Here is a 19287-nt window from a genome sequence, read left to right as displayed (position 1 = left end):
CTACATATCGTTTTTCACCATCCAGTCTTTTATTTCTTTTCCAGTTATTGCCTCAAGCCAATTTCCCAAATCGGATCTACGGGCCTAGTTTCTCAACATCTCACTTGGGAGCTACCAGGCAGGGGCCCAAGCTGGAGGCAGCCAGGAGTGAGGGGCGTGGGCAGGAAGTGTATACCTGCTTCAGTTCAATGCTTCTTGGATGCAAGTAGCCCCAGGGGCTGCAGGGAGGGTCCTTGGAGAGAGTTTCACTGTGCCAGTTTTAAATGCTGCCTAGGCCCTGGTGTTTTGGTCCCTCATACAATGACTGCAGACCCTGACACAGTTCCAAATATACTGAGTTGAATGAATACAATGTCAAAGGAAGAAGCAGCTGCTTTGGAAAAGGCATCGTGGACTTGATGCCTGTCTCCAACTGTGTGTAAACACTTACCTTCCTAGGTGATATTCCAAAACTCAGTCCATATTGTAAACGTCTGAGATACAAGAATATATTTTTTAAGGCCCTTTAAGGTACTATTTAAATTTTTAGTAGAGTTTCATTTATTTTTAATAATTATTTTTATATTGCAAGTAGAAATGATTTTGCAATTATGGTAGAGTATCAGTGTCTAGTGCTGTCAGAACAAAATATCACAGACTGGATGGTTTAAACAATAGAAATGTATTTTCTTTAAATACATTTAGAGGCACCCTCTGTATGTGCCTGCATCTAAGTTTTCTCTTATAAGTACACCAGTCGTATTGGATTAGGGGCCACCTTAATGTCTTCATTTTAACTTGATTATTTCAATAAAGACCCTATTTCCAGACAGTCATATTCTGAGGAAATGGGGGTTAGGATTTCAACATCTGATATGTATATAGAAAATGTCAGACAGGTAATGTGCCAACACTGTAATAACATTAGTGAGAGGCACGTCTCACACATGAGTGTTGAAACACAATCATCATGTTTATGTACAACAGAAGGATTACGTATTAATTTTTTGAGGGGGACACAATTCATTCCATAACAGGTAGTAATATAAAATTTCATTTAAAAACACTTAAATAAACATTTTAGCTAAAAATTATTAAATAAACATTTTAGCTAAAAATTATTAAACATTTTAGCTAAAAATTATTAAGTAAATAATAAGTATTTATAAAGCACTAAATAAGGATGAACTCTCCTCTAATATTTCAAAAATTATGTCAGGAATGCAGTAGAATATAACTAACGGAAGTTTGGAATATGCAGATCCAGTGAAATTTCACCTTTAAAGTCAATTTAGTGTCTAAAATAGTACGTGACACTCAATAAATAGTTGTTAAATAAAAAAAGAAATCTCTTAGGGTGGGGTGAGAAGAATGGTGAAATTAGAAAGAAGTGTTCCTAAGCAACCAGATAGAAAAAGTCAACTGCAACCAACATCCCCCAACTCACGATGTGGAGGAAATATATCATGTGCTCATTTGCTGTAAATCCCCTTTACCAAGATAGATGTTAGCAAAAAATGTGTTTTAAAAAGATGTGTTTCTTGTCTTTGAAAGCTTTCCAATCTAGTAGAAGAGAAATAGGCTCAAGTAGAGGTCTATACAGGCTACTTAAATATTTATCTCATTAAAATGTAAGATCTTCCCCTCCCAGAGACAGAGCCATTTCATGTGATTATTGTCTGTTTTAAACATATGATCAAAGATTTCCCTGCCTTGGTGAACTGCCTCCTGCTTCCCTTCGTCTCTTATGCTTCTTCCTCATGTAACTAGAGATTCCACCTCACATCTGCATTCTTATCCTGCCACTAAGCTTGGGCTACATAAAAACATATTTCTTATTGCTTCTTCATAATTTATGCTCAACTAATATTCTCTCTCATATATGTCATATATATGGTAGGATATATCATATATATGATTCACTTCTCAGTTTAACTGTTTCTCAAATTTTATTAGTATCTGTAAGTTTAGACAAATTTGGAATCTCTCACTTTCTATTTCCAAATAATCTAAATAATCAGCAATTCAATGGAGAGAGTTTAATAATGCAGTATATAACTAAATAAATATATTATAAAGAAAATAAGAGCTACAGCTCATGGACCTAAATCTACTAGTTGCTCATGTGGAAACAATGGAATTTAATAGTTAACAAGACAAATGAATTGGGTTTCCAGCATAAAATACTTATTTTTAAAGAAAAATGTACAATTACAAGAAAAGTGGTGACACAAACTAGGTATGTCATATTTTTAGTATTTTCTGACCCAAATTATACAGCATCCTGTTCAACTATTCATATTTTCTATGAAGTTAAACAAGAATTCTTACATTTTGCTAGTACAAGCCTAAAGTAGAATCAATCTTTTGAATAGCATCTATGTAATATATATTAAATATTAAGTACATTACATACATTATATTTATGTAATATATATTAAAATTCATATTGCAATAAAATCTACTCAATGATCAATCTGGCAGTCAGTAAGAAAAAAGTTATTGGTGCACACAATAACATTGATGATTTTCAAATGCATTTTGCTAAGTGAAAGAAGGCAGACTAAAAGACAAACTTTACTGTATGATTTCATTTATATTACTTTCTTGTAAGGACTAATCTGTATGGACAACAAAAAATTTTATGTTTGCATGGGCTAAACATGGAATGAGGGCTTGATTTAAAAAGGAGCATGGAGGACTATTTGAAATGATGGAAGTGTTCTCTATTTTTATTGGGGTGATTTTTACACCACTGAAAGAGTTTGCCAAAACTCATAGAACAGTAAGCCAAAGAGAGTGAATTTTACTGTGGTAATTATACCCCAACTAATCTGACAATACAGTTTAAGAACAAAAAAAGGCTGACAAATTAGGGATAAAAACAAGCACTCCATATGTCAAAACATAAACTGGCATTTCATAAAAAAATAAATTAAAAGAAGAAATAAAAGTTATTCAACCTCATTAGTCATCAAATAAACTCAAAATTTTAAATGGTAATTTGATTTAGTTTACCATAAAATCTGGTTTATGCCCTGGAAAATACATTTTTATACATTTATAATAAGCATAAAATTGGTTAAAATGTTTAAATATAGCAATACAGCAATATGCATCAAAATCCTAAATTATATATGTGTTTAGATCCAGCATATCCACTAGGGAGAAGGAAGCTTTAAATGTTTCAACATGTATTAATAAAGATATTAATTCTAAAAGAAGTAATAGGAAACACATTGAAAGTCAAAAAAAAAAGGAAATGGACAAAAGTAATTAAATACCTTTATAAAGTAGAAGAGAATATAGACATCAAAATGAGAGTGTAGATATAAATGTTTTATTGACATAGAATTTTCAGGATATATTGTGGGTAACATCTCAATAAACAAATACATAATTTGTACCTGTGTTAGGCTAATCTTACATTGCTTTAAAGAAATATCTGAGACTGGGGAATTAATAAAGAAAAGATATTTAATTCACTCGCAATTATTCAGGCTGTACGGGAATCATGATGCTAGTGTCTGATTAGCTTTTATGGTGAAGGTTTCAGGGAACTCTTATTCATAGAAGAAGGTGACAGGGAGCCAGCACAACACATAGCCAGAGAGAGAGACAGAGAGAAGGAGTAGGGGGATGTCACAGACTTTTAAACAACCAGACCTCATGTGAACTAAGTGGACAAGAACTCATTTATCACCAAGGGGATGATACCAAACCATCCATGAGGGATTTGCTCCATGATCCAATCACCTCCCACCAGGCTCCACCTTCAACACTGGGAATCATATTTCAATATAAGATTTGGAGGAGAAAAACATCCAAACCATATCAGTACCTTACAATCATTTTTCAGGCATATATTTTAAGTGTATGTAAAGATCTACCTATCTATCTATCTATCTTGATATAAATACAGATATATAACAATGATTTGTCCTTATTTATACCACCATGTATATCTTCCTACATACTTCCTATATATACATCCTAAAAAAAGTTCAAATAGTACACATCGTGTTATTTTCTTCATTTGACTTGCAATGAATTTCTGAGTAATTTCTTATAATTTTATTCTCTATGTAGAGTATAAAATTAGATCATGATGTTGAGGCTCAGTAAATAATACCCCACAGTATGGTTTGTTGGCATGCTAAACACTATGAATAAAAAAAAAAAAGGAAAGACTTTAGAAGCTGCCTCGAAACTAAATACTCTCTGATTTTCTCTTGTCTCACTACCCCCAGTTCTCTTTGGAATTTCCGTAACTGATTGAGGGAACTTCTTTCCAAAAGAAATACAAGAGCTCCTCCCTAGGAATCTCATCAAATAAACAGGAAAGATTTAGCACCTGAGAAAAGATGAAAAGTTGTGACCATTCCCAGACAGACTTTTGATTTATTTTCTTGAGTGCAGCTATGAGAGATTATCTTAAGAGACTTTATCTGCATAATAAGACAGCCTTGTTTGTAGTACAGTTCTGCCCCTCACCATCCCACTACTTGTTCCATTCAGCTTCCACAGAGAATCATTTAAAAACTATTGTCTGGTCTTTGAGCACATTCAATTTCTTTGAAAATAATATACTATTCCTCAAAATTGCTATGTCCCTCATTTTTTCTTTCCCTCATAAATAGTGCATTTAAGCCTAAACTATCTTGAGTGGGTTTTTCTTTCTTTCTTTCTTTTTTTTTTTTAGTATCATTGTTCCAGGACTCCTGTGTCTATGTGCATGTTAATAAGTGTGTATGGCTTTTCTGCTAATTTTTCTATTGTTAATTGACTTCAGCAGACATTCAGAGGGCAGAAGTGAGGCTTAGCACTTGCTCATACACCAGCATAGAATCATAACTATGTAAATAAAGTAAACAAAATATATCTAAAGGAGACCAGAATAAAATTCTCCAATTATTTTTTTTCTAATTTACAGAATAAAAAAATTGGTCACATATCTCATTGTTGAAATGTAATATGTCAGCAGATGCACACACACACACACACACACACACACGCACACACCAGCATGATCTTTAGGGAAATAAAAATAATATGGTGAGTATATCTTTGCTAGAGTTTTATTTTATTACACATTTTGTGCATGTTTAATGCAGGCCACTGAATTTCAGAATCAAATCCTAAATAGCATGATTTAATACCCTGTGACCTCAGATAAGTTATAGGTCATGCTTATTATTTATAAATTCTATTTGTCTACTCACTACTCATTAGTGACACTTTTGTGGTCACTCATAGACATGCATAGAGTGATAAAAAAATTGTGTTGCCTGATGCACATATTCACAGCTGAGATTGAACAAGGAGATGCTCTGCCTTATTATTTCCACTGTCAGAGTGTAAACGAGTGGTTTTTTCATTGTCCATTTAGTGCCACAGTTTTCCAATTTTGTGCTTTTTTTTTTTTTTTTGGAATTTACCTGTTTAAAATGTCCCCCCAAAATAGTGCTAAAACACTGTCTAGTATCCATACATGCAAGCTAAGATGGGTCTTACAGAGAAAATACGTGTGTTAGATAATTTTTTTTTTTTTTCTGAGACAGAGTCTCACTCTGTTGCCCAAGCTGGAGTGCTGTGGTGTGATCTCGGCTTACTGCAACATCTGCCTCCCTGATTCAAACTATTCTCATGCTTCAGCCTCATGAGTAGCTGGGATTACAGGCACACACCACGATGCCTAGCTAGTTTTTTGTATTTTTAGTAGAGACGGGGTTTCACCATGTTGACCAGGCTGGTCTTGAACTCCTGATCTCAAGTGATCCACCCACCTAAGCCTCCCAAAGTGCTGAGATTACAGACGTGAGCCATCATGCCTAGACAGGAATTGTTTTATTTACTCAACTCATAGGTATTAAGTGTTCAATACCATTCTATTAATAGACCAAGACACAAGGACAAGGTATCACCCCTGTCTTTGACATTATTGTTAAAGGAAACAAAACAAAACAAATAAGACAGATAATTATAGTGGTATGAATGAAATAAACAGTGCTAGTGATAAAAAAAAAAAAATAAAGAGTAGCCAGGCACAGTGGCCCTTGCCTGTAATCCCAGCATTTTGGGAGGTTAAAGCAGGAGGACTACTTGAGACCAGGAGTTCAAGATGAGTCTGGGCAATATAGGAAGACTTTATCTTTACAAAAAAAAAAAAAATCAGTCAGACACAGTGGCACATGTTTGTAGTTCCAGCTACTCAGGAGGCCGAGGTGGGAGACCCACTTGAGCCCAGGAGTTAGAGGCTGCAGTGAGTTATGATTGTGCCACTGCACTGCAGCCTAGGTAACAGGGGAATACACTGTCCCCACTCCAAAAAAAAATATGTATATATATTTTATATATATATATATATATATACACGCACATATATATGTATATATATACACACATATATATGTGTGTATATGTATATATATATATACATATATATATATAGAGAGAGAGAAAGCCACATGAATAATAATACAATAACACAAAGGGGACATCATAAATATCTTGCACAGATAGAAACAGCCAATTTTGAGGATTTATCTTTCTCAAGATCTGTGATAGATTCTATACTTTATTGAAATTTGATCCCCAGTGTTGGAGGTGGGACCCTGTGGGAGATGTTTGAGTTATGAATGGTTTGACACTGTGTTTCCAGTAATGAGTGAGTTCTCACTTATTGGTTCTCGTGTGGGCTGATTGTTTAAAAGAGCCTAACACTTCCTTCTTCTGTCTCATTCTTCCTTCCTCTCACCATGTGATGCCTTTCTCTTTCCACCATAAGTGGAAGTTTTCTGAGGCCCTCACCAGAAGCACATGCTGATGCCATGCTTCTTGTAATGTCTACAAAATCTGGAGCCAAATAAACCTCTTTTCTTTGTAAATTGCCCAGTCTCGGTTTCTCCTTTATAGCCACATAAATGGAGTAAGACAGTAGCCCGAAGGTCTGTGAAATGACAAGATTTCGTATGTTCTAGGCTGAGAAGGAGAACGTCAAGCAGGAATCAAATAAGAAAGGGGAGGAGAAGCACATAACAATGTCCAAGATCAGGAGAAAACAGACAATGCAGGTCCTTGTTGTTCTGGAATATATTCTGGCTAAATCTCTTTATGTAACTCATGAAGAAGAGAATAGAAAAAAAGCACTTTGTAAAATCAGAAAAACATTTGCCTTAGCAAAGACATCCTAGGGAAACATTTGTTCCCTTTCTACATGGTGTCAGAATTGTTGGGGAAAATACTCTTGAGAGATTCAAATCTAGTCTTCCATATGGGAAAAAGCTTCATAAAAATAAATTGCTGTTTGTTTTAAGAGACCTCATCCCCAGATTTCTCTCCATATCTCTGAAGGGCAATATGTAACATGTCTTGCAGGCATTGCTATGGTAAATACACATTTTTTACTGAATACAAGAGTAAATTAATGCTTCTATTATCAGCAAGTGTTATGTTACTGGGGTAAGGGAGTACTGGTGTTTTTAAAATTATTAACATGGTTCTTACAGAGTCAGATATTGCTGCCCCAGACTTCTGAGTTTTTTTAATCTTTTCAATTGCATCTATTGTTTTTTCAGGTGGACTCCTTTCTATTTTGACATGGAAAGTTCTTAAGGTGAGATCTTTGTAACTCAAATTAATAATTTGGAGACTAATCAGGGTTTGATGGTTAGACGAGATTTTATTGGAAAAAATTTACTAAATCTAGAGAGAAAATTTTTGTTTTGTTTTGTTTTGTTTTGTTCTCAGTACTAAGCACCTTCCAACCACAAAATATAGGTTAAAATTTTTAGTACTGTCTCATTATTCATATTTTGGAAAGAAAGTCTGGGAAAAATACCCACGAAAATTATAAGGTCAGATATTCCCCACCTGGTTGGGTTATACCAATGTTTAGCTACTCAGTTTTATACTTAATAATCTGTAAGTGACTTTCAAGTCAGTGTTATATACAGAAAAGAGTCTATATTCACATGGCTTTTAGGCACTCTGGGTGATACAAGCATCAGTTGGTTTCAACCTTATTTGAAATTGACCCCCCTCCCTCCCTGCTTCCTTCCCTCTCTCCCTCCATGTCTCCCTTCCTTCTTTCCTCCCTTCCTTCCATCTTTCCTTCTTTCCTTTCTTCTTTCTTTCTTTCCTTTTCCTTTCTTTCCTTCCTTCTTTCTTTCTTTCTTTTCTTCTTTCCTTCCTTCCCTCCCTCTCTCCCTCCCTGCTTCCTTCCTTCCTTCCTTCCTTCCTCCCTCCCTCCCTCCTTCCTTCCTTCGTTTTCTTCCTTCTTGTTTTCCTCCTTGCCAATTTCTGAGAGCCCTCTCTCTGTTTCTCTGTAATAGTAGAAACATGTAGATTTAGTTAAAAGAATAAAAAGGAACACAGAATAAATTTGCTTTTACATATATGTGTGTAAGCTACAAGAAGAAAGACAAATACTGCTTGATCTCATTTATATGTGAAATCTAAAAAAGTTGAACTCATCGAAGTGGAGAGTAGAATGAGGGTTACCAGAGGCTGGAGTGGGAAGATAAAGAGAGAGAGAATGGGGAGTGGTTGAAAGTTTCAGAGAGATGGGAGTAATGAGTTTTGAGATCTATTGCACATCAGCATGCCTATACTCAATAATAATGTATGCTACATTTCAAAGTGAGTAAATTTCAAATGTCTTACCATAAAAATATCATAGGTGAGTGAGGTGATGGTTGTGTTAATTATGTGAATTAATGCTTTAATCATCCTACATTATATATGCATATCAAAACATCACAGTGTAAGCCATAACTGTACACAATTGTTTTGTCAATTAAAAATAATATTAATATTTTTAAAAGCTATGAGTTTTGTAGGAGGAGGATCAGAATTTACAGAATTTACAGAATTTACAGAATTTACAGAATTGAGTAACTTCATGATCAGAGAAGGTTTTACTAATTACGCCATTCTAGATGATCTTTTAGTAAAACTGAAGACTAGGCACTCCAGGTAGCAGGAAGCATATGGGTATGGTGTGGTGGTCAAGTTCAAACGCTTTGGAGAGACAGGACTCGGGAGTCCCAGTTCTGCTACTATATGACAGAACATATCATTTCTCTATGTTTTCTCATCTGAAAATAAAAATAAAAGATAGATACAAATATATATTGCAAAGTTATGAGAATTCTATTACCTGATTAACACCTATTTACCCTGAGCACTGAGCATAAACATCATTTATTCAAATAAATCTTCTTTGACCAAGCAAATCTAGCACAAAACAGTGCTCTGTTTTGTGTTATCTATAAACCTTTTTGTCATAAAACTTTGCATGCTATCAATTATGCATTCATTGTCTTCTTTCCTAGTTAAACAGTGAAGCACTATCAAGGAAGGTCCATACCTGTCTTCACATAGGATGCTGGGCCCTAGCATAGTGCCTGGCACTTGAATCATTTGTTGCAGACTGGCTATTTTCAGAGACCATTTGGTAGGCATGCCACATTGTCAGAAGAGGAGGATAACTTCCTTTCAGGGAATGCTGGCCTGAAGTCTGGGATAAATCAGTCCAAAACATGAATATGACTTTTTCAGTGGAAGAGCAATAAAACATCTTCTTATGGAAATTTCTAAGTGACACCAAATGGTTGCAAAAGAAAGTCAAGTAAGGGATTGTGGAGAAACTGTGAAGAAAGGTCCTCAACTACCTTCTTAAACAGCTTTGAGAGTTTAAAAGTAACAAATCAAAGAGTAGCACTACTGGAAGAAAAACTCGTGTCCCTGTAAAAATAAATACATTGCAAATAACACTGACTATGCAATGGATTACAGTCCATGAAGAACATATCAAACACACCTCAAACTAGTAATTAAAAAAAAAAGAAAATGTAATATGCTTCTTTTTCAGATATACCTTCAGATGTATAGCAGGGAGACAGTATATCTGTGTAAATATATCAGAGACTGAAGCTAGCTGACATTTTTCTGTTGAAGGCAGTTAATAACTACTTCCTTGCAATAGGAAATCATGGCAAGATTAGCTTTAGAAATGTTTTAAGGAATTTAGAAATTGGTTTATGATGAGATATTACAGCAATTAAATATGTGCTATAAAAAAACAACCAAGGTGGCTGGGCATGGTGGCTCATGCCTGTAATCCCAGCACTCTGGGAGGCCGAGACAGGTGATCATGTGAGTTCAGGAGTTCGAGACCAGCCTGGCCAATATGGTGAAACCATGTCTCTACTAAAAATACAAAATATTAGCTGGGCGTGGTGGCACATGCCTGTGATCCCAGCTACTTGGGAGGCCGAGGCAGGAGAATTGCTTGAACCCAGGAGGCGGAGGTTGCAGTGAGCCAAGATCATGCCATTGCACTCCAGCTTGGGTGACAGAGTGAGACTCTGTCTCAAAAAAAAAAAAAAAAAAGAACAACTAAGGTGTGTAACTGTCCAGTGTCTGAAGTCACAAATACTAAGAAACAGGATTTTTTGAGGTGATAAAACATGTGATGAAGATTAATGGGACAAAATTGAGAGATTAGAGAGATACTATTGCCTGAGAACGTATTCCAGCAGCTGCCTTCCTGGGTGTATCAGTTTTCTGTGTCAAAGTATAACAAACTGGGTGGCATAAAACAACGAAAATTTATTATCTCACAGTTCTGAAGTCTAGAAGTTCAGAAGCAAGGTGTGATTGGGCCGTGCTCTCTAGGGTCAGACTGTAGGGAAAAGTCTGTTCCATGCTTTTCTCTTAGCTTTGGCTATCACCAGCAATCTTTGGCATTCCTTAGCATGTGGTGGCATTACTGCAATCTTTTTTATTTTTTATTTTTAAGACAAGGTCTTGCTCTTTCACTCAGACAGGAGTGCAGTGGCACAATTATAACCTCACAATTGCAACCTCAACCTCCTGGGCTCAGGTCATTCTCTGGCCTCAGGCTCCTGAGTAGCTGGGACTACAGTCACACACCACCATGTCTGGGTAATTTTTGTTTTTTGTTTTTTTAGAGATGGGGTTTTGTTATGTTGCTCAGGCTGATCTCAAACTTTCGAGCTAAAGCTATCCTCCCCACCTCAACCTCCCAAAATGCTAGGATTATAGATGTGAACCACCATGCTTGGCTAAAACTCCAATCTTTGCCTCCATTGTCACAGACATTCTCCCTCTGTATGTCTTCACATTGTCTTATTATAAAGACACTGATGATATGGATTAAGTGCCCTTCCTACTTCAATATGCCCTCATCATAACAATTATATCTGTTAACAACCCTATGTCCTTAAAAAGGTCACATTCTGAGGTACTGAGTGTTAGGACTTCAACATATTTTTTTGGGGCTGGGGACACAATTCAACTCATAACATAAGGAATTGAAGGAAAGAGGAAGAGAATCAATATTTATTGAATACCTTCCGAGGTCATGGTGTATATATGCCACAATTTTCTTTATCCAGTCTATCATTGATGGGCATTTGGGTTGGTTCCAAGTCTTTGCTATTGTAAATAGTGTGGCAATAAACATACTTGTGCACGTGTCTTTATAGAAGAATCATTTATAATCCTTTGGGTATATACCTAGTAACGGGATTGCTGGATCAAATGGTATTTCTGGTTCTAGATCCTTGAGGAATTGCCACATTGTCTTCCACAATGGTTGAACTAATTTACACTCCCACCAACAGTGTAAAAGTGTTCCTATGTCTCCACAATCTCACCAGCATCTATTGTTTCCTGACTTTTAATAATCGCCATTCTGACTGGTGTGAGATGGTATCTCATTGTGGTTCTGATTTGCATTTCTCTAATGATCAGTGCTGATGAGCTTTTTTTCAAATGTTTGTTGGCCACATAAATGTCTTCTTTTGAGAAGTGTCTGTTCATATCCTTTGCCCACTTTTTGATGGGGTTGCTTTTTTCTTGTGAATTTGTTTAAGTTCCTTGTAGATTCTGGATATTAGACCTTTGTCAGATGGATAGATTGCAAAAATTTTCTCCTATTCGGTAGGTTGCCTGTTCACTCTCATGCTAGTTTCTCTTGCTGTGCAGAAGCTCTTTAGTTTAATTAGTAAAACCCCAAACCATAAAAACCCCAGAAGAAAACCTAGGCAAAGCCATTCAGGACATAGGCATGGACAAAGACTTCATGACTAAAACACCAAAAGTAATTGCAACAAAGGCTTTATAATACATTCAGCACAAACAAGAGTCTGGGGGCCATGGGACACTCCTGCCCTCTCCATGCTTCCTAAGTAACAATTGCAGACTATTTAGGCAAAGCTGGGTGTTGTCAGGCAAAGCTCTTCCCTGCTGCCAGGGGTGGGAGCAAGGAGGAAGTGCTGTCGGGTTGCCCCCCGGGGCAGGCACCAGCCCCGCCTTGCCTCCATGCCATGGGAGGCAAGCCAGAGGCCACTGGCAGAGGGTGGTGGCCCCCAGACCATACAGCAGTGGGCACGGAAGGAGCAAATCTGAATGAGGACGGCCTGAGCCGGCCCTGCTGCACAGGGCAGCTGTGAGGACCCCCCTACACAGGGCAGGTGTGAGGACCCCCACCCGTGTCTTTGGCAGAGAATACAAATAACAGTGGCTTCCACAGCCTGATCCCGGCTTGGGGGAAGCTCAGGCACTTGTCAGTAGCACATCGGTGCCTGCCTGCTTCTAGCCGCTCCAGGCAGGGCTGGGGTTATTAAAAGCAAGGAGAATCACTAGCTAAAATCCCTTTCCTAAAAGCGCCCCGGAAGAGTGAATGGCTGACTGAAGCCTTCTGGGTGCAGGCCCTTTGGGTGTGGCTCTTTAAGAAGTGGAAGAATTGAAATTCAAACCTTGACTTGGTTCTTGGCTCTTTCTCATGCTGTCTATGGCGGAGTGGTTTTCTTGAATCTAATGGTATACTGTGCACTTTTTCCCATTAATTCTTATTTGTAAGTTAATAAGAAAATGTTTTTTATTTTTACTAGCCATTTAAAGACATACCTGAAATTGTCTCGGCATGGTGGCTCATGCCTGTAATCCCAGCACTTTGGGATGTCGAGGCAGGCAGATCACCTGAGGTCTAGAGTTCGAGATCAGCCTGGCCAACATGATGAATAGCAGTTTCTATTAAAAATACAAAAAATTAGCCAGGCAAGGGGGCCGGCTCAGGCCATCCTCATTCAGATTTGCTCCTCCCGTGCCCACTGCTATATGGTCTAGGGGCCACCACCCTGTGCCAGTGGCCTCTGGCCTGCCTCCCATGGCATGGAGGCAAGGCGGGGCTGGTGCCCGCCCCAGGGGGCGACCCGAGAGCACTTCCTCCTTGCTCCCACCCCTGGCAGCAGGGAAGGGCTTTGCCTGATAACACCCGGCTTTACCTAAATATTCTGCAATTGTTACTTAGGAAGCATGGAGAGGGCAGGAGTGTCCCATGGCCCCCAGACTCTTGTTTCTGCTGAATGTATTATAAATGTATTAGTCCCAGCAACTTGGGAGGCTGAGGCAGGAGAATCACTTGAACCCTGGAGATGGAGGTTGCAGTGAATCATGCCATTGCACTCCAACCTGGGCGACAGAGCAAGATTCCTTCTCAAAATAAAATAAAATAAAATAAAATAAAATAAAATAAAATAAAATAAAACCTTGCCTGAAAAGTGGTAGTACAGAAACATGGCTTTTGTTTTTGTTTTATTTGGGAATAGATTACAGGTTTTATTGAAAAGTTTGATGGGGCTTAACAGGCTGAGGTCCACATCCAGTACGTGGTCATCATATCCTCTCAGCCCATAGCCAAGGTGAGAATCACAGTATTTGTTTCCAAGCTGCTCCGAATGGGTGAAAGGTGAGTCTATTTCAGGTGTTGCCATCTCAAACTACATTGTTTCATCTATTCATTCATAAATTCATTACATACATCTTGAGTTGTATCTAGTATAGTCCTAGGCACTGGTGTTTAAAAAAAAATGGAAAAGATATCACCACTTTAGAGCACACATTCTAATTGAACGGTGAAACAATAAATAATAGTTAAACAAATACACATAATGACTCATTGACATCATGATACTATGTAGAATAAATCAAGGTGATGTTATAAGAATGCAACCACTGCTATAGACAGACTGACTCTAAGGAAATCACATTTCAAGTCATATCACGATGATGACAAGGAGTCAGGCATGAAGGAGAAATGCTTTTCGGAAAAATAAAAACCACATGCAAAAGCTAAGAGCTGTATATGTACAAAAAGAGATGGAAGATGAGTCAAAGATGATCCTCCTCATATTTCTTTAGATTGATCTCTGTTTCTATATTATACACTTGACCCTAGTGTCAGTGTAAAGAATAGACTTAAGGAGACAAAGATGAATAAAAAGGGAGACTGTTTAGGTGTTGTCGCAAATGTGCTGGTGCAAGACACAAGGGACCAGACTAGGACCATATGTTTGGGTTGAGAGAAGTAAACTGTCGTAATAAGAAAGCTAGACCAGCAGAATGCAGAATCTGAAGGAGAATCATTATTACGGCAAATATGTGGGTGAGTTACAGAAAGCTGCCAATTAGACTAAAGTTGCTTTCATTTAAGACTCATTATTTTTAAGTTTCTGAATCAAAAACAATGAGAAATTAACACAGGACATGGGGAAAAGAGGAGGAAGAAATCTAAAAGAACCGCTAGTGATGGCTTTAACAACTGTGGAAAATTGGGACATGTCATGGTGAATGGCAGAGGTCAAATTTTCTACCTTTCCTCGTACAGATGATAATTATATGTCATAATAAATATTGTAATGTGGAAGTGCCAAGCCAGATGACCTAATAGAGATTTTCAATTTGTAACTTCTTTGCTGCAAAACTAAAGTATTAATCAAACTAAAAGCTTGTTAGACTGGCTAAAGGTTGACTCTGCCCTAAATGGCCAGAAGTAATAGGGCTGCCTTTCTCTCCTACTTATCAATGCACTCTGCACAATTCTTCAGAGTCTGTGACAATGTCAGCTCAGTAACCCATTTTCTATTCTACTTCTTGCGGTGGTGGTGAGTTATATCATATGGACATTGCATCAGTGTGTAGCAGAGTGAGAATCTACATAGGACAGTTGAAGGTAAAAGTTTTTATCAAAACAAACACACTGTGGAGTAGGAGGAACAAAATAGTTATTACTTCCCTGGAATCCAAGAATATCAGGTCTGGCACACCTGTGGCTCATTTTTAAAGCATTTTAAAACTTAAAAAATAAAAAATTTTGAGTCTAAGCAGAATTACTGTGAAATGTCGCAGTCATGTTTCTCATGATTTCATCCTTTAACATGGTACACCAACACTATGTATGGAAAAATGAGATGTGGGTTTTTTTTCTTTAATATTATCAAATAATAATTTTCAATGTTTTTGCTTCCAAAATCATAAAAACATATTACATGTTTCCTATGTCATAAATAAATGTAGGTCAGCTTATTATTACATCTAAAATGTATTTTGTGGTTTGTCACATTCAAATTGAGATTGATTTGTGAAATCTATTTATTTTCTAAATTCTAGTGGTAAATATTCAATAAGGAAATAGAAAGTTTGACCAAAAACAAAACTTATTTATAAAGCTATCTGTTCTTAGTTATATATGATTGGGTACTACTAGCAAAGGTAAAAAGCTATTCAAGTAAAAATGTTCTTTAAAATAACCAACACTATTTACAGAAGACTTTTGCATTATATTCTAGGGAAGATCCCAAGCACTTTATATAAAGGATCTTATTCAAATATCTATTTATTTATTTTTAATTGTTTATTTCCATAGGTTTTTGAGGAACAGGTGGTATGTGGTTACATGAGCAAGTTCTTTAGCGGTGATTTGTGAGGTTTTGGTGCACCCATCTCCCAAGCAGTATACACTGAACCCAACTTGCAACTTTTTATCCCTCACCCACTTCCCAACCTTTCCACCTGAGTGACCAAAGTCCATTGTATTATTCTTATGCATTTGCATCCTCATAGCTTAGCTCCTACTTATGAGTGAGAACATACAATATTTGGTTTTCCATTCCTGAGTTACTTCATTTACAGTAATAGTCTCCAATCCTATCCAGGTTGCCGTGAATGCCATTAATTTATTCCTTTTTATGGCTGAGTAGTATTCCATTATATATATATATATACATATATATATATATAAAATCACAGTTTTTTTATACATGTGTTGATTGATGGGAATTTGGGTTGGTTCCACATTTCTGCAATTGCAAATTGTGCTGCTATAAACATGCAGGAGCAAGTCTCTTTTTCATATAATGATTTATTTTCCTCTGGGTAGATACCCAGTAGTGGGACTGCTGAATCAAATGGCATTTTTTTTTTTTTAATTTTAGAGATAGGATCTCCCTCTGTCACCCAGGCTAAAGTTCAGTGGTGCAGTCATAACTCACTGTAACCTCTAATTCCTTGGTCCAAGTAATCCTCCTGCCTCAGTCACTTGAGTAGTGAGGACAACAGGTGCACGCCACTATGCCCAGCTAATTTTTTAAATTTTTTGTAGAGATAATGACTTGTTATATTGCCCAGGCTGGTTTTGAATTCTCAGCCTCAAGTCATCCTCCTGCCTTGGATCCCAAGGCATTGGGGTTACAGATACAAACCACTGTGCTCAGCCTAAAATCTTATTTTGGAGATGAAGAAACTGAGGTTCAGTGGTTAGTAACTATTAGCAACATTCTTATTAGCAGCAATACATTTTGTTATTATTGTTATATTATTAATTGTCATAGATATTCTCAAAAGATAGCAGCTATCAGTGCCTTCCTTCCCTCTTTACACTTGCTCTTCCTACGAAGCTATCGAGTCTAATACCCCTCTCTTTAATTATGGCCTCACTTAAATAACATCCTCGTCCAATAGAATGCAGAAACATGGTGTTTTAGGAATTTTGAGACTAGGTCTTAAAAAAATAATTTGTACCTTCTGTCTAGGTCTGGCTTGGCATGTTCACTCCTGGAGCCCAAATACTGTGCAATGAGAAGTCCAAGCTACAGAGAAAGGCCAGACATGGGCACTCTGGTTGATAGCATGAGCTGACCTCTTAGCTGACTGACACATAAACTAGCCAGCATGTAAAAAAAGAAGACTCTAGCTGAGTACAAAGATTCCATAGAACTCTTAGAAATGAAAATAAATTGTTGCATTAAGCCAGTATGTTTTGAGATTGTTTATTATGTGCAGTAGATAACAGAACAATAAATAGAATTTATTGTGGCACAGGGCTAAAACATGGATTATTTGATTTGATTTTAATCATAGGTATTTGATAGTACTATCTTCATTATGTAGATGGAAAAATAGAGAGTCACAAAAGTTATTGCTTATCTAAACATCACATGGATAGTGATTCTAGGCAATGATTTTGGCTGTCATAAAATATCATCTTATGAGCAGAGATTCCCTCCATTTACACCTATAATTGTTACCTCTTCATCTACGTCTTTTTTTTTAGACAGTGTTTCATTCTTGTTGCCCAGGCTGGAGTGCAATGGAGTGATCTCGGCTCACTGCAACCTCCGCCTCCTGGGTTCAAGCAATTCTCCTGCCTCAGCCTCCCGAGTAGCTGGGATTACAGGCATGTGCCACCATGCCTGGCTAATTTTTTTGTATTTTTAATAGATACGGGGTTTCCTTATGTTGGTCAGGCTGGTCTCGAACTCCCGACTTCAGGTGATCCGCCCTCCTCGGCCTCGCAAAGTACTGGGATTACAGGCGTGAGCCACTGTCCCCAGCCCCTCTTCATCTACTTCTAACCTGGAACACATCTTTTCTCCATTCACAAGGAAACTCTCTAATTCTTCTTCTTTATTGATCAGTCTGTGACTCTGTGACCAGCAGCTGTGAGGTTTCCCAGTCTGATGAAAGTGGTGGCACCCAGGTAACCATGAAGTCCGCATTGTTGAAAATCTAGTAAAAAGTATATCTCAGTGGGTCAGATAATAAAGTTAGGCCTGTTTTATTGAAATGAGGAATATCAAGATAAGATAGAAACAAAAAGATCCAACTGTAGATCTAGAAATCTTATGGACAGAGACATGAGAACATGAAACTTTAAAGTAGTCAGTCACCCAGAAGTGAACCCTTGTCACCCTCAGAGACAAGACTTTTTGGTTTTGTCCCAAACATGGTAGGAACCTGCATTTAAATGTTAGGATCAGACCTGTAATTCCAGCACTTTAGGAGGCCGAGCTGGGTGGACCACCTGAGGTCAGGAGTTCGAGACCAGCCTGGCCAACATGGCAAAGCCCCGTCTCTACTAAAAGAAAAAAAAAAATTAGCTGGGCATTGTGGCAGGTGCCTGTAATCCCAGCTACTTAGGAGGATGAGGCAGGAGAATCGCTTGAACCCAGGAGGCATAGGTTGTAGTGAGCCAAGATCACGCCGTTATACTCCAGCCTGGGTGACAGGAGCAAAACTCAGTCTTAAATAAAATAAAATAATAAATGTTAGGAAAAAATAATATCAGTCCTTTTCATATTTTTAAGAGAGTATCATGCCCTCCTCTTCGAAGATACCCTCCTCTTCAATTAAACACAGTTGACTCTCCATAAGGTATTTTTCATCTTCTGCCATGCTTCTCCTGTATCACATGCAACGTAAATCAAATCCTTATTTGCACAAAGATGATCAGTTTCTTTCGTGCCAGAAGGAACTTTGTGTTTCTGAACTTCTTGTAATCTCCAAGGACAAGCTTAGATAAGTTTTTACTTCCTCCCAGTACAGTTTTTCATCAAGAACTCCCTGAGGCCCTATCAGACTGTCCTATGAAACAGATTTTTTTAGCACATCTTTCACCAAGAGTCTCATCAAGTCTCTTCCCCCAAACTCATTATACCATTCTATGGGGAGGGAAACACATAATAAAACAAAAAAATAAACTGATTAAAGTTAATTTGTTACAACACGTAAAAAAGAAGAGGTGATGAAACACATCCCAATTTCTTTCTCATCATTGCCTGGGAGGACATACATATGTCTTTGTATTTCATGCATTAGGTTGAAAGTATAATAGCTTTTTGCTTAGTGTTCACAGTCATGAGTGATCAACTCTCCCTAGTCAGCATTAATCCTTCTATCTCGTCTGCATATATTAATAAAGTTTTGCACAGAGTTACTCACCCCAAGCCCTGACCCCCGCTGAGCAAATGTCTATAGATGTTGCCTACGAAGTCTTTAGAAATGAAAAAAAAAATTAAACCAAATTCAGGGATGTATAGGTCAATCCTCTGTAGGAGAAAGTCTGCTTCTATACAGTTTCCCTCCTCACATGCTAAGAGTACAGTAAAAGCATATTTCCTCAGGGATATATAAATTATGCCTATTCATAACTAAGCAAAG

General features: G+C 37.4%; 1 non-coding gene across 1 annotated transcript; it reads right to left on the bottom strand.

Moving 5' to 3' along the window:
- Nucleotides 1-868: 868 nt before the first annotated feature.
- Nucleotides 869-972, bottom strand: LOC129016423 (small nucleolar RNA U13). Its single transcript, XR_008494818.2, has one exon. It is a non-coding gene; the product is annotated as a small nucleolar RNA U13 (small nucleolar RNA).
- Nucleotides 973-19287: the final 18315 nt, after the last annotated feature.

Source organism: Pongo pygmaeus, chromosome 18 (genome assembly GCF_028885625.2).
Source record: "Pongo pygmaeus isolate AG05252 chromosome 18, NHGRI_mPonPyg2-v2.0_pri, whole genome shotgun sequence".
Classification (NCBI taxonomy): Eukaryota; Metazoa; Chordata; class Mammalia; order Primates; family Hominidae; genus Pongo; species Pongo pygmaeus.
The sequence above is the reverse complement of the archived record's forward strand: the minus strand, read 5'-3'. Positions and strand labels throughout refer to the sequence as shown.